The 16,020-nt window shown below is 40.7% G+C and overlaps 1 protein-coding gene across 7 annotated transcripts in view; it reads left to right on the plus strand.

Annotated features, from left to right (window-relative positions):
* The window catches only part of SMYD3 (SET and MYND domain containing 3), a 759,415-nt gene that overhangs the window by 357,885 nt on the left and 385,510 nt on the right, over positions 1-16,020 (plus strand). The window contains exon 1 of one of the 7 annotated variants that reach the window (XM_057298996.2): positions 3,392-3,409. The exons of the other annotated variants lie outside the window; for them this stretch is intronic. The gene's annotated coding sequence lies outside the window, so the exon portion shown is untranslated. Of the gene's footprint in view, positions 1-3,391; positions 3,410-16,020 lie in introns of those variants that run through there. 7 annotated transcript variants of the gene reach the window in all.

The raw sequence follows: 16,020 nt of genomic DNA on the forward strand, positions 1-16,020 counted from the left end.
CCTTAGAATCGTGATCTCTATTTTGAAAGGGATGAGGATTTGATGTTAATTTAATATTCTGTCTACTTGGCATATTTTGGGGTTTTGTCTGATGTAGCAGAAAAGTTCCTACCCAGAATAATTTTTAAAACATGGTAACATTGGATTAGGGCAGTAACACACTGCTCATCTCAATAATGCTTCCGGCTTTTGAATTCATTAAAATAATAAAAGCTTTTTTTTATCTGCCTCATTATTTTTAATGCAGTTCCATCATAGAGCAGACTTAATCCCTTTGTTGGTGAAGGTAGTTAAAATTTTCCTTTTGAAAGGAAAAAAATTATCACTTCTTCTAGTTAATCTGATACCTTTCTCTTTAGGGTATTTTGAAACATATTAATAAAGACAAAACTAAAACTAAAATTGAGGATCAGTCATGGCAGAGTGAGAAACATGGCATGGCATTGTGGTAGATGGAGTAGAGGCCCAGTGATGGGGACAGGAATCCTAAATGCTAAGTCGAGCCCTGCTCTTCATTAGCTAGGTATCTCAGACAAGAAGTCACTCAACATCTCTGCATCTCAGTTTCTTCGTAGAGAAAAGAAGGGTTTTGATATAGATCTCCATGGTTCTTTTTAGGGCTAATTTTTAATCATTTAATTGAAATGCAAAAAGAGGTATTTTAAAAATCAGGCCTTGCATATTTTTCATCTCTACTGACCCCACATCCTCCTCCAGCTACTGTCACATTTCTAGAATTTTCTTTCGAGAAATGATTCTCAAATGAGGCATCTACTCCTTGTCTCTAACTGCATTGCCAAACATAGTTTTCTGACATCAGCTGCATTTGTCCTGGGACCCACCCTGAGTTGTAGGCTTTTCCTGCCACTCACCTGAGAACTCCGGGCTGAGCCTTCAAGTGCCCTAAGCTAATTAAGTGCTGCAGTAACTCTGCCCTGGAGTCCTCTGATGGCACAGTTGCAACAGATGCATTGTCTTCTTGCTTATTAACAAGTAAAGGGCTGATCCCTGGAAAATGTTGGGGAGGGGGTTAGGATGGCAGTTGTGCTTTTCGTTCCAGAAGTCACTTAGTCATCTTTTCTTGGAGATGGCCTGTATACCTTGCCTAGCACAGTGTTTGTTGAACAGCAGGCATGTATGCCTAAGAGATTTTTCTCCATCTTTTCTTCCTCCCTCCATTTTCCTCCATTCTTTGCCTCCAAATCAAAGTGTTATGTGATCTTCGGGGTGTTGCTTTTCTGGCCGGAAACCTCTGTGGCTGGTGGGACCTTTGCCCGAGTTTTTGTCCTGTGTCCAGGAAGAATGAGGTACTCAGAAAAGTGGAAGGTGAACAAGATGAAGAGGAGCTTTATTGAGTGTCAGAACAGCTCAGAGGAAGCCCACTGTGGGTAGTTCCTCTCTGTAGGCAGGTCATCTAGTGGAGTGTTGAGCTCTCAGCAGAGAGGAGGCCCTGGAGATGGTGGCTCCTCTTCACAAGCAGGCCGTTCAGACATCTCTGCAGGTCTCTGAAGCTCTCAGCAGAGAGGGCAGCTCCTCTCTGTAGCTGGTTCGCCCATTGTCTCCACGTGCCCTGCTCTGGCTGAGCCTGAGGCTTTTATGGACCTCAGAGGGGAGGAAGTTCCTGCCGATTGGCCTGTGGTCCTCCATGCACGCCCAGAGGAGGCACCACAAGTCCCCACTCCAGTCCCGGACTGGCAGCCTGGCCCCCAGCCTTCAGGACCTCCCTGGTCTGAAGGAGGGGCCTTACGGGGACTGCCGCCTTCCACCCAGGAATCTCTCTGCCTCCTGCTGCCCCGGGCTCGGCCCCAACCCCGGTCGGAGATCACAGCAGGCACCTGGAGAGGAGAGGGGCTGGGCAGCCGGAGCAGACACCCCCGAGCCTGCAGGGATGAAGTGGGGGGCGTGTCTTCCCGGGCCCTCCAGGGTGCAGGCTGCAGAGATGCCAGGTCTGCACCTGGGGAGTTCACGCTCCACCAACTCAGTAAAGGCGGGGCTCCCTCTTGTCCCTGGCTCCTGCCTGCTCCATTGAGCGTGAAGCCCAGGTCTGCAGCCGCAGCAGGGAGGCTGCAGCTCTACCCTGGAGGGCAGATCCTGTCTGCTCCCGGCCCCCACCAAGAGCACAGGGAAGCTCCGATCTCCAGCAGCAGTTTGGGCAGCTGTAGCCCCACCCAGGAAGGCGGGGCTCCTGCCTGCTCCATAGAGCAGGAAGCCTGGTCTGCAGCCACGGTTTGGGTGGCTGCAGTGGCACCCACGGAGCCCCTGCCCCAACTCAGAATGGGTGAGGCTCCCACCGCCTCCATGGAGTGTGCAGCCCTAGCCGGCCTCCCTGTTGCAGCAGCAGCTGCCATCAATAGATGGAATTACAACCACCGAGCACGTCCTGATTCACGTGACTTTCAACATGTTATAAAGGCATACTCTTCATGGAGCCTGTTTTCTAGCTTCTTTCCCTGTCTCGCATCAAATGAGGGCTGCTCCCCTGGCTGGACCTGTGGCTCCTGACATGACTCCCTGGAGGTGTGGCCTTTCTCCGGCAACAAATCATCGAAGCTGCTGCCGTTCCTGAAGGCGAGCCTTTCCTTGGACTGGGAAATTAAGAGAGCAAGATCGCCTCCCTTCCCCTAGGGTTTGCCGGGGCAGCGTTGTTTACAGTGAAAAATGTGCCATGCAGCCTCAGTTTTAACCTGACCAGCGAACATATGGACTCGGATGGAAGCAAAATGGTGTATTGTAAATACTCTGGGTGCTTCCGCCACCAACGCAAGAAGCGAGGGGGAATCTAATTATTCTCGAACAGATTGTCCTCTGCCGAACACTGTCACGCCTGCCTGCCGATTAACAAGAAAACGGCCTGTCTCTAACTCCAAAAGCCACACACAACCGTCTGCAGGCCCCTGTGTCAGTTTGCTGCAGTGATTAGACGACACCATCAACCTTCACCAAGGGAGGAACAGTTTGGAGAGTTCTTGAAATTTTCAGCTGCTGCTTTCTTTCTTCTCTTCTGCCATCCTTCCCCTTCCTCCTCTCAGAATTGGTGCTGTTGTGCCAATTCTAGGTGAATTAGAGTATGTGGCTCTGGCTAGCATGGGTGTGTAGGCCCCATTATTAGATTCCTGGGCAGTTTGCCTCCTTTCTAGTCTCTGCTTCCCAGACTGGTTCTCCACACTCCGCTTCACTTCTAGTTTATTCTGTCTTCCTCAAAACTCACCCCCAGGACGGTCTTCTGTTAGTCTTTTATGCCTTACCCTGCACCGGGTCTGCATACCCTCCATTCTGAGAAAGCCGATTGTGTTTACTGTCTCCTCTTTAACTGCTGAAGGAAGGATGGGTGTTGGCACTTGGCGGAGAAGGAGATTTGTTTGGACAGAGGTCTCTTTCCCAAACCCTTGCCGTTAACTCACGTGTGCAGGTACGTGTTCTACTGAGGTCAGGCCATAAGCATTTTCTTCTTTTTGGTCCATTTACAGTTCTGTAGTTTGATTCTTTGATATACAAATGTCCTGGGTTGCTGGAAATCCCTAGAAATTTTAGTTTTAAGAAAAGGTCGTAAGCTGTTTTAGTACCTGGATTCTTCTAAAAAGTTCATGTTTATTCACTTCCCTGTTCTTCCTGCATGGTGCACCTTTAGGCTGGTGTATTTTCCTTATCGGAGAACATGGCATGCTTTCTTGTCTTGCCCTTTATCTATTTCTCCTAGATAGGTAAGCTCCCTGAGGGCAGGGATACCCTCTACCTTCTTGCGATTATATCCTCAACAATTGGCACTTCGATCAGCCTGTGAATACTCAATAACTGTATATTAGAAAATAATGACTGAGCCTGCTTTAAGAGTGCTTTAAAAGCATTAGGGTTGAATATGAGTTTTGAAGTCAGACAGACCTGGAATAAAATTCCTTCCTCTACTCCTTAATATCGGTAAGACTCTTTGACCTTTCTAAGTCTCACTTCCTCATTTGTATCAGATTCGATCTTGGATTGTCACTAATTCAATAATAGCTACTAACATATATTGACCACTTAGTTTGTGCCAGGCATTGTGCTTAGCAGTCTACATGGATGGTTTCATTTAACCTTCGTGATGTCTGTGAGATGAATGCTGTTTTTTTAATTAGCTGCTTTTCTCAGGTCGGAAAGTCAATTTAAGAGGCTTACGCTACTTACTGAATGTTACACAGCTAGAAAGTGGGCTGAGTTCACACTCGGTCACCTGATTGCCAAGCCTGTGCTCTTAAGATCTCAGGTTCATTGAAGGCAGCAACATTTGGTGAGTATATAGCAGTTAATCAATAATCAAAACAAGTAAAATGTAAGAACAGCACTTTAAAACTTGTCTTTAATCCAGTGAAGCTCAGATGCCTATATTGCCTTTTAATTGTCTAAGCACTTGCACAAAATTATCTAATATGATCCCAACAATTCAGTATTATTAGTCAAATTTAATATGTAATAATTGGGAGAATAAAAGCTGCTATTTATTGAGCTATTCGCTGCTGACACTACATACATTATAACTAATATTCCTGACAGCCTTTTGAGTTAGATGTTATATCGCTTTCATTTTGCAAATAAGAACCAGAAGCTCAGAGAAGTTTCTGAACTTGATCAAGGTCACATTGTAGCTCAGATTAAAATTTGCATCTGAGCCAGGCATGTGTAGTCTCAGTAACTCAGGAGGCTAAAGCAGAAGGATCCCATGAGCCCAGGAGGTCAAGGCTATAGTTTACTATGATTGAGTGTGTGAATAGCCACTGTACTCCAGCCTGAGCAACACAGTGATACCTTGTCTAAAGAAAGAAGAAAGACAAATTCAGATTTTCAAGCCTGTGTTCTTTCCACTATACACAACTATTAGGATGCTTTCGTGAGGCGGTGGGGAAGTTGACTTTCTGGAAGTTTTTTGCTATCCAGATCCGGGAAACCCGATTCATGCTTCCTGAATTAGCTCTGTTATATACATTGCAGAGTAAATTCTGTGTCCCTAGTCTTCTGTGAAGTGGGAACATGGTGCCTGTGTCCAAATGTTGTATCTCTTTCCATTAAAGTCAGCAGTTTTCCAAAGGTCTTGTTTATGAAGGTTATTAGTTATGCAAAATGGGCCTTTATGGATAGTTCTATGAAATGATTCCAATTAAAAAGAAGTGGGTAGATTGCCAGTTGGTGTCAGCTAATTAAATTATGATATGCTCCTGTCATTAACAAGGACTCTGACTGGAGGAAAAATAAAAAGATAAAAGCAAGTTTCTGAAATTTGTTGACAGGGAGGGTATATTACTTTGCCCATTCTCATATAATTAGAAGAATAAAACAGGAGCTTCCCATTTTGTATTTGAAATAGGGAAATCTGTTATTACTTTCTTCTAGGGTATAATTAATCAAGTTCAGCTGCAGTATTTTAGATGTTATGGTGAAATGGAGTTTTATTAAAAACTGTAGTTTAATAATAATGGATCAGTTGTACTGACATTATTGCAAACATAAAAATGAGCTTCGAATACCAAAAACACATTCAATAAATTTAATTGAGAAGGGGCTGTGTTAGAATTTTTAGGCTGGTTCCATGTCAGTGTTTGCCATGAATAAGAGAAGACATTGGTACCCAGGCTTGCCCTGAAGAGTGCCAGGGACATGGCGGTAGCAGCATCCCGATCTTTAGTAGTCCTCTGGCGGGTGTATCCGTCAGCTCTTGTCAGCTCGACAGGGAGGCTGTCCGTCCAGGTGAGGAGAGCCTTGCCGGGCTGCAGTAAGTAGCTTATAAGTACAGTCAGGGAATGGAGAAGAAAATCTCCAGCTTTTCCTCCAGCTAAAGTTATCAATCTTTACAGGTACTTCTAGAAGCTGTTGGTTAGGCATGCTGCTGTTCTGTGAGGAAACGAGTGCCTGGCTGGAAAGCACAAGGCTTTGGGAAAGTTACTTTTTCTGCATTAAATCAAATGTTCAATATCTTGATCCTGTGCCCTTCTGTGAGGTGATGTAGTGGAGCATTCTTCTAGACATATAGGTAAATGGTGTTGACCTAACAGATGGGAGGATCCAGAAGCATAGAGGCTGGGATCCCAAAGCATGAATAAGCAGAATCTAGAATTTAGACTTTACTAATTTGACATTTATGATGATTCATATAGTGCTGCTTTGATTGATTGATTGATTGATTGATTGATTTGAGATAGGGTCTCGCTCTGTTGCCCAGGCTGAAATGCAGTGGCACAATCATGGATCACTGCAGCCTTGACCTCGTGGGCTCAAGTGATCCTCCCACCTCAGCCTCCCAAGTAGCTGGGACCGTAGCCACATGCCTCTACAGCCGGCTGATTTTTTGTATTTTTAGTGGAGATGGGATTTTGCCACATTGCCCCGGTTGGTCTTGAACAAGCTATCCACCTGCCTTGGCCTCCCACAGTGCTGGGATTACAGGTGTGAGCACCATGCCTGTCCTGCTTTGACTTTTTTTCTTTCAAAATGTGTTATGGAGAGAACTGACTTAGAATCCTATTGTATACCCAAGACTGCAAGGACACTGTTTAAACTTACAAAGAAAGGCACCTGTTTTGAAGCCTTTGGGAAGGTGTATTTCGTGCAGTAATGCATGATTCACTAAGAGTCCCTATCCTTTAAGCAGGTCCCAAGACCCTCTACACTGTTAGTCTAATTGGAGGATGCATGTGTGTGTGTGTGTGTGTGTGTGTGTGTGTGTGTGTGTGTGTGTATTAAATATACAACTGTATTTCCATTAAAAAAGATAATGTAATCCAGGTTAGCTTTTTTGCCTGTTAATTCACATTAGTGAGATTTTGTTGTCCATTGTGGTGGCAATTATTTCTTACCATTCCATGTGGGTCTTACACAATTAAGAGAGGCTGGTTGCACAGCCAGACTTGCACAGAACTTCCTACCTTTGTGTTTATCTCCATGAAGAAGCTGCCAAAGGTTGGAACTAAGATCACCAAGCCCTTCTTACTTGTCTCCACACTAAACATTCTTCATGATGTTCTGGCCAATTTGTGTTTGTAGGTGTCCAGAAAAGAGCAATATACTTACAAGAACTCTCTACTGAAAGTACGGCAGTGCCCCCCTTATCTGAGGTTTCATTTTCTGTGCTTTTAGTTACCCTTGGTCAACTACAGTCTAAAAATATTACATGGAAAATTCCAGAAATAAACAGTTCATAGGTTTACAGTCGTGCACTGTTCTGAGAAGCATGATGGAATCCTGTATCCCCCGGGACATGAATCATTCCTTTATCAAGCGTATCCATGCGTATACACGACCTACCCATTAGTCACCTAGCAGTCACCCTCAGTTATCAGATGGAGTATTGCAGTCTCACAGTGCTTGTGTTCAGGTAACCCTTATTTGACTTAATAATGCTCCCAAAGTGCAAGACTAGCGCTGTCAATTTGGATATGCCAAAAAGAAGCTGTAAAGTGCTTCCTTCAGTGAAAAGGTGAAAGTTCCCGACTTAATAAGGAAAGAAAAAAAAATACGCTGAGGTTGCTAAGATCTACAGGAAGAAAGAATCTATCTGTGAGACTGTGAATAGTATATTATTATAATTGTTTTATTAGTAGTTATTTTTGTTAATCTCTGTGCCTAATTTATAAATTAAGCTTTATCATAGGTATGTATGTATAAGAAAAAGCATAGAGTCTAGAGGGTACAGTACTATCTGTGGTTTCAGGCACCCACTGAGGGTCTTGAAACGTATCCCCTAAGGGTAAGGGGGACTACCGAATCCAGAAGAGAGGTATCCTCCTGGTGCTAAAGAAAGAAAAAAGAATGTGGTATACGAGGTTCGAGGCCGGTAATGCCTGATTCTTAGTGACTGCTGTCTTCTGAGCAAGTTCTTTTTGCTTAAAGGTAATTTCTTAAATGTGAGAGTAAGGAAGAGGAAAACTTTGAAAAAGAGAATGAACCTAAGCATAATTTGTCTTCTTTATAGGAAACTTAACTTTGTTTCAAAATAAGTCTTTCATTGCTTCCGGCTCAACTCTGCTTCCACTGAACATAGAACTCAATCACCAGGGTTTAAACAGCAACTAGTGCTGTATTCCAGGAGATGTATTTACTAAATGGAATCTTGAAGTTTTTACATTGCTTTATGAATTCTGGACTGTTTAATAAATTTAAATGAAGATTTTTTTTTAAAATGTGTTTACGTTGGCATGTTAGTCATTTACTGCAGAATTCTGAGTACATTCAGGGGGGCTATGGTTCTGTAAAGGACTTACCACAGTTTCTAGCACACTGTACATGTTTAATAGACATTATGCTGCTGTTGCTTTTGTTGGCTACCATAACTGTGAAGGAGAGAATTGAGGACAGTAAAATGTAAGTAAGTAATCATAGGAATGCACCATTCTGTCAAGGTGTGCTTAAGACATTAAAATTCCTTTGAATATCTGTACAAATGATAAAATTTGAGAAATAATTGTTTGTCTTTGTTTTACCATTAGGCTTTTTGGTAGCTGTATCCTGTCGCCCTGTTCAACATTTGCTCATATCGTGTGGAATTCAAATCCTGCTACATCTTTTGCAGAGTTTCCAGTTCTGTTGTGGGTATACAGTGACAGCTGAGTTCAGTATGGGTTGCTAGAGAGAGTTGATTTCCAAGCCAGATACTTTTGGGTTCAAGTGACTGCTCCCTTATGTATTAGCTCCATGTGACCCTAAGACATTTAGTGTCCTATGAACCTTTCTGAGAATTGTTCTGAGTTTTCCTGACAGAGTCACCAGCTTCAAGAAAAACATAGCAGTTGAACGGATAGGTCACCTGAATGAAGCCTGCCCACTTGGGTAGCCCCTGACAATACCTCTACTGTCATAAGTTATATAAGATAGTAAGTATTGATCCTAAAGATGGTCCTGAATTACCAAGGAAGATAGACTCCACTCTGCTAAGCCAGTGACCATGATGTGCATTTGAAACGCATTTCCTTCCAGCTGGGCTTGGTGGCTCAGTTCTGTGATCCCAGCAACTCAGGAGACGGAGAGGGGAGGATGGCTTAAGGCCAGGAGTTCAAGAGCAGCCTGGGCAACATAGTGAGACTCCATCTCTAACGGGGCATGATGGCATGTGCTTGTAGTCCCTACTACTTGGGAGGCTGAGGCAGGAGGATCACTTTAACACAAGAGTTTGAGGCTGCAGTAACCTGTGATTGTGCCACTGTACCCCAGCCTGGGTGACAGATTGAGACCCCTATCTCTAAAAAATAATAAATAAATAAATAGCATTTCCTTCCAAATGGGCGGGATAAAAAGGTTTGATGCTTTAAAGTATAAACTTTAATAGGAAAATAATCCATCATGGAGCAGGTCATTCAATGAAGATGGGGGATACTGCAGTTCTCTGTTGCACAGCTGCAGTAACTGCTAGCGGTACTAATACTACTGGTGCTAGTACTAATACTAAAGCTAACATTTGTTGACCTTACATTGTTGCTAGAAAGTGTAAGTGTTTTATTTTTTCTTAGTCCCAAAGAATACGTGTACAAGATGAATACCATTAATAATTTTCCAGAGGAGGAAATAGGCTTAGAGAAAAGTTTCTGGGCCAAAATAATGCACATCCAAAGCAGTGGAGCTGGAATTTGAAGCGAAAGGTCCTGATCCCCAGAACCCATCATCCTTTTACCTGTTTTACCAAGCATTTCAGCAGAAACCTGGCACTTGTACCTCATTGGCCATTACTGGCAAGTCTTCTCATTTGTATATATGTGCATTCTTCATGCATCCTTTTGAAAGAGATCTTGGTTTAGATAATATTCTTATGTAACTAAAGAATGATTTGTCGATTCTTATGTTTTGTCTTCGATCAACCAATACATGATGAAAAGAATATCTTAATGAAAGGGAGAGCTGTGTCATTGCAGAGTGAAATACGGGTGATTCATATCTTAATGAAAGGGAGAGCTGTGTCAGTGTAGAGTGAAACACAGGTGATTCATATCTTTGTGCGGACTATCCATGGCATATTTAAAAGCTTAGATCAGCTGCTCTTTCCTTTCCAGCAGGATTCTTTGCTGTCTTTTCAGAGTGTGATGAAATATTCAATTCTTTTAACATTAGCTTGAACAAAACAAAATTGGAGAAATAGCCTGTCATTAAGGCCTTCTATAACCCACCATTGTTAACCATCTTGGATTTTCTGTGTAATATTAGCACATATCAACAATTTTTAATTTAAAATTCTACATGTGTAACTATAAAATCAGAATTTATCATTTTTGTTAAAGAAATGTGTTTCAAACTCAGCTTCTTGAATGCTTATGGCATGCAGTTTGTTTTGCTGTGAATTGACAAAGGGAATTACTAGAAAAAGAGAAAAAGAGTGCAGAGTTTGCTAAATTCCTTTCCTGGAAAATAGGGAATTGATAGTTGAGAAATGAAAGTGTGTTATAAAGCCCTTATAACACCCACTGGAAAATAATCATTAAATATTAGACAATATGATTGGATTAGGAATGTTTTAGGTAGAATGAAGTCAACCAAGTTCTGTTTTTCTGTGTGGTCTTGAGAAAATCTATGTATCGAAATACTCATGTTAGCCTCCCATTTTCATTAGATATATTTTATAAACATTTTTTGGTCCATTGAGAAAGACCCTTTATAACAGAAGGTTAAAAGGTTAATTTTAGGTCTTTTGTCTATGAACAATTAAAATTTCCCAGGAAGCTTAATCAGACATTAATGTAACACTCAATCAGTCCCCTGAACCTGCTGTGAGTTTCACCATTACTCCTTATTGATTAGACTGTATTCTTTTTGCGGCTAATGAATTATTTATGGAGGATCCCTTGAGCGTATTCAGGCATTGTGAAGGAAGAAGATAAAAACCCCTTCCTCTGTATAGCTCAGGCCAGGGGTTTGGTGGCTGCTGTGACTGATTGTGAAGGCTCTGTCCCCTGGGTCCCTGTTGTCTTAACTGTCCTGCAGCTTTACAAAGTCTTGAGTTACTGAGAGAAGATACAAAAGGGATTAGATTATGTCTAGCAAACTTGACAGACCTGAGCATTTAGAAAATATTTTCCACATGATTTGTCTATAGAGAGCGGTACAAAGAAATTTAGGTACTGTGCAAAGTATTTAAATTTTTTTAAAAATAAATTTTTGGCCGGGCGCGGTGACTCATGCCTGTAATCCCAGCACTTTGGGAGGCCGAGGCGGGCGGATCACGAGGTCAGGAGATGGAGACCATCCTGTCTAACACGGTGAAACCCTGTCTCTGTTAAAAATACAAAAAATTAGCCGGGCGCCGTGGCGGGCGCCTGTGGTCCCAGCTACTCAGGAGGCTGAGGCAGGAGAATGGCGTGAACCCAGGAGGTGGAGTTTGCAGTGAGCTGAGATCGCGCCACTACACTCCAGCCTGGGCGACAGAGCGAGACTTCGTCGCAAAAAAAAAAAAAAAAAAAAAAAAAAAAAGATAAATAAATTTTTAAAATAGTTTATAGGAAGAGGTGAACTGACCAAAATGCAGTCAGGTTTTTTGTTTTTTGTTTTCAGTTCGGGCTTTATTTTTTTTTAATCCTAGAAGCTTAGTATTATGAAAACAACTGTTTTAATGCAAATATCTTTCATAAGTAGTGAGCGAATATATAGGAAGAGGGTGTCTTGTTCTCACAGCGCAGCACTCGGGGCGGAGTGAGGACGGGACAGAGGAGGGCTGTGCACAACCTCGGTGCTATGTGTAACTTTAGTCCCTTGGCCCTGTGCACAGAATGAGGAAAATGAGTAAGACATACATGCTATATTTTTATTCAGCTGGATTTAATTATCTTAAGGAATATCTTTTTATCATTAAAGGTATTTTACATTTTTAACAGAAATAAGAAAAAAAAGTATGTGTTTGTGTGTGTAATGGGGGATGACATACAAAGCCTAACTGAAATTTCTTCTAAAATTCAGGGTAATAATCTCTGAGAGGAATTTGGAGATTTCCTTTTTTTTAAAATGTGTGCTCCCAAATACCAAAGAGCCATTCCAAAACTCAGTAGTAGAATTATATACAAAATGTAATGGAAATACCTTCTTAGATGACTTTAAAATGGAAAAAGAAATCGGCTTATCCTATAACCCGCTACTTCCGCCTAGGGACTTGCAGAGAAACACCTGTGCGTTCTCAGAACTTGTTTCACTCTGTAGGGTGGAGGGAAAAATCGATCATGATCTAAGGCTGAATGTGGTTGCTGAATTGGGTTATTAGTTGTGCACCATCTACTTTTACCGTCTTTTGATCTGGCCACTATATTTAGGTTGTTATGGTATCCAGTGGGGAGAAAAACAACTTAAACTTTTGCAATTGGGAAACCAAGTGATACTTTAAAAAACTTAATGAACCTTGAAAATTGCTACTCACCGTGTGAGAGTAAAAATGTCGCATCAGGTGGGTAGCAAAGAAAATTGTCTTGATACTTCCTGAATTCTGACAATGTTTCTTTGGCAGATAATCATGTATCTTTTACTGAGAGTCTGCTTTGTGCAGATATCCTTATATTGTCCTTGTATGCACTTTGGGGAGATACATAAAGGAGAAATTAATATTAAGATTAAAACATGTGAATCCCATGGACTCAGGTGAGGAGAAATGGCGAGTAACCACTAATAGGTCCAGAGTTTCCTTATGGAGTGATGAAATATTCTGGAATTACATAGTGGTGAGGAGTGTACAGTTTTGCAAATATATGAGAAACAACGGAATTGTATACTTTAGAAGCATGAATATTACAGCACGTGACTTATATAACAATTAAAAAAACCCAAATCCAAAATTCTAGTATATGCATGATCAGAAAAACAACAACCCAGTGGCTTAGCTCGTAGTCCTTGGACCTGCTGTAAGACTTCTCTTTCTTATCCTCTGCCTGTTGTTCCCTGAATGATCTTCCACAGTGACTGATTTCATAGAGTTAAAAACTTTCCGTGAACTCTCATTGCTTTTAGTTAGGTCTGTGCATACAGTTGGGCAGACTGTGCTCTGCAGAAGTCTAAGAAATGTCTTTCTCATTCTGCTTTTTTGGATGAATTCAGACTCATTACCTGACATTTAGGACTGTCTGCATCTTAGTTCCAGCCTGCCATTCATCAACTTCATTCATTTACATGCCCACTCATTCACTTATTCATTCATTTTATTTGTATGTTCATTGGTTCCTATGTTGGTTCATTCATTCATTTACTCACTCATTGATTCATTTAACTGTATTCCTTATCTTGCCTACTGGTTGTTATGTTCTCCCTGCCCAGTCTGCAGAGCCCATGCTGTACATTGTCTCAGCCTTTTTCCCACCTTCTTCCTCTAACTCCCAGATATATTCTCAAGGCCCTGCTTCTATCCTGCATTTTTTTGCACCTTTCTTTTGCCATTATAGAGTTGTACTTTTTTTCTTTAAGTGCCCAGTACATAACAAAAGAAGGTTCTATCTCAGATGGGGCAGCATTATTCACAACTGTCTCCGGGCTCCTCCATGAGGTGTCTAAGGTGTCTGCCTTTCTTTCAACTTTAAAATCTGAACATGATGGACCTATGCTTTTGGAATTAGGGGTGGGTAGCCAACTAAAAAATGGAGAGCCACTCTTTACCTGGATAGCTAATTTTTATGTTATTGTAGGATAATAACCACAAATCAAGGCACAGCTACCTATTAGAGCTGGCCTGAAAGCTTTAAATTCTGCAGAATGTGTTATATGTGCTATTAACTCCAATCTGTTGGTGCTAATTTGAAATGGTGGTTTGGGAACATGGGCAGTTCCTGGTGTACTTGAAGATTTCAGGACATGAATGACAAACAGTACCAATAACTCTCTGATCTAACATTGAGAAGTTATCAGCAGGCACTGCCAGATTTGAGAATATTCATCTTTTCTCACATTGTTTTCTTTCTTATTTTGCATAAGTGAATAAAGGATGATTTTGGAAAGCCTTACACTTGATATACATTATATAATCCTAGAGGCCTTTAAAAAACAGGACAGAAAACTTACTTGAATGCTTGAAAGGTAATGGACCAGATTAGAGTTTGAACTAGATGACTCTTAGCAGTTCCTTCTACTTGGATGATGTCATACGCTTCTCTTTTATTTAAAATGTCATTTTGGTTTGTATATTAAAATAATTTTAGCTGTATATTTCTACTCTGTTCATATATAATATGTATACATTATGCATATATAATATGTATACATTATATACATACACGTGTGTGTGTGTGTGTGTCTGAGACAATTGCCAGACTCATTTTAATTATGAAGCTTTAAGGTGATTGATATTGGGATCACTTTTGCCTCTGCATCTTAAGCAAATTTACGTTCTTTGCCTAATGACTTCTATATTTGCTAGCATGGACTTATCTTGAGATGACTCAGGAATGTTACTGGAAGTGATAGTTGTTTGGAATAATTTGACACATGTCCCTAAGATGGCTTACTTTTGCCCCTCTGTCATTTTAGAACATACTTAAGCTGTGCACACTGGGATAGCTTCCAGAAGCTTAAATTTTAGGATTTAATTAGGTCATACAATATTAATTAATAGAAAACTTTTTGGATTGCTTTGTGTTCGCAGGTGCTGTGTCTGATGCTCCGTATAGAAGGATGAATGGGACCAAAGGTCCCGCTCTAAACCATTCACAGAGGAGTAGTGAGACCTGTTAGAAAAGATCTGAAACAGAAGCTTTCAGGCAGATGACTGAATCACTGTAGCTCTTCAGCATATTATAACCGAAAAAGACCCAGCTTTTGAATTTGTATGAGCATGTTATAGTTTTAAATAATGTGATTTTCCTGAGCTGTAATACTGATGTAATTCTAAGTCAGAGAAGCTGTTTTGCATTTCCAGCTCTTGCTGTCTACTTCAGCACTAACCAAGGTACCAAACAGCAGCCTCTTCAGCATATATGCTAAGTTTTTTTTTTTTTTTTAGTTTGAGTGGGAACATTTTCTTGGGGATGTAATTTTAGTTTGGTGTGATATGCAAACAAGCACGCTTTAAAAATAGATATTATTTAGCATTTAAGTGGAAATTAAAAATGAGTCATTAAAAGTGGCGGAGGGGGGGAAGAAAATGTGGTCAATCAATTTCAGTTGCATATAGGTGTAGATGCAAATGGAAAGCTGCATGGTTATTTAACCCTCTAAAAGTCAGAGGGTCTTATGTCTCCTGTTCAGAGATGCTGCTTATATTTAAATAATATGATGGACATTTGGGAATAGACTAGTGGTTCTTAACTTCTTTTGATTCACAGATTCTTTTGAGAAACTGTGGAAAGCTAAGTACATGTATGTACAGATATAAAATTTGCATATTATTTCAATGGATTCATGGATTCTGAAGCATATTCTGCTAGGGGCATATAAATAGTATGTGTTAATTTATGTTATGAAAATCATGGGCATATAATTTAAATTTTGTGTATAAAATTTATAAATTATCTAGATTACTTATGAATCGTATACGTGATCTAGCTGAATTGAATACATAAGTGTTTATTATAAGGCATTTAATAAACATATATAAAATGCCTTATATAGAAAGCTGCATTTTAAATTATGTTGAAGTGGAGCTTAGGTTGGAATAGACTTTGGGAGTACTGTTTCTAAAAGAGAATGTTTCCAAGTAAGGCTATTCCTCCTGAAATGTCAGTCATAGGCCACTTCTAGAAGAAAAGGTGGGAAAATCAAAACATTTTCTTAATGTAATACAGCAGGTGACAAAGTGAGCTGACATGCTTATGAAGCTAGGTGTAGGAGATGTGATATATAAAGGAAAATTAAAATGTCATCTTATCTGAAGGTTCACTAGTCATTTCCCCGGGCTGTCTTTAGCCTGTGCATGGAAATAGGTTCTTCTGGTCCAAATACAATGCACTTTTAATTAGTTGACCATAACAAGAATACATTTCTTTCAAAGTGTTTTTAGCTTAAAGATGGAAGTGGTTTAATATGGAGTTCTAAAATGAAATGTTAGGGTATAATTTTAATTATATAAATAGTAGCTACAACAGTGTCATTTGCTGGCTCAGCTGTGGCTAT

The sequence above is a fragment of the Pan paniscus genome, chromosome 1 (assembly GCF_029289425.2).
Source record: "Pan paniscus chromosome 1, NHGRI_mPanPan1-v2.0_pri, whole genome shotgun sequence".
NCBI classification, from domain to species: Eukaryota; Metazoa; Chordata; class Mammalia; order Primates; family Hominidae; genus Pan; species Pan paniscus.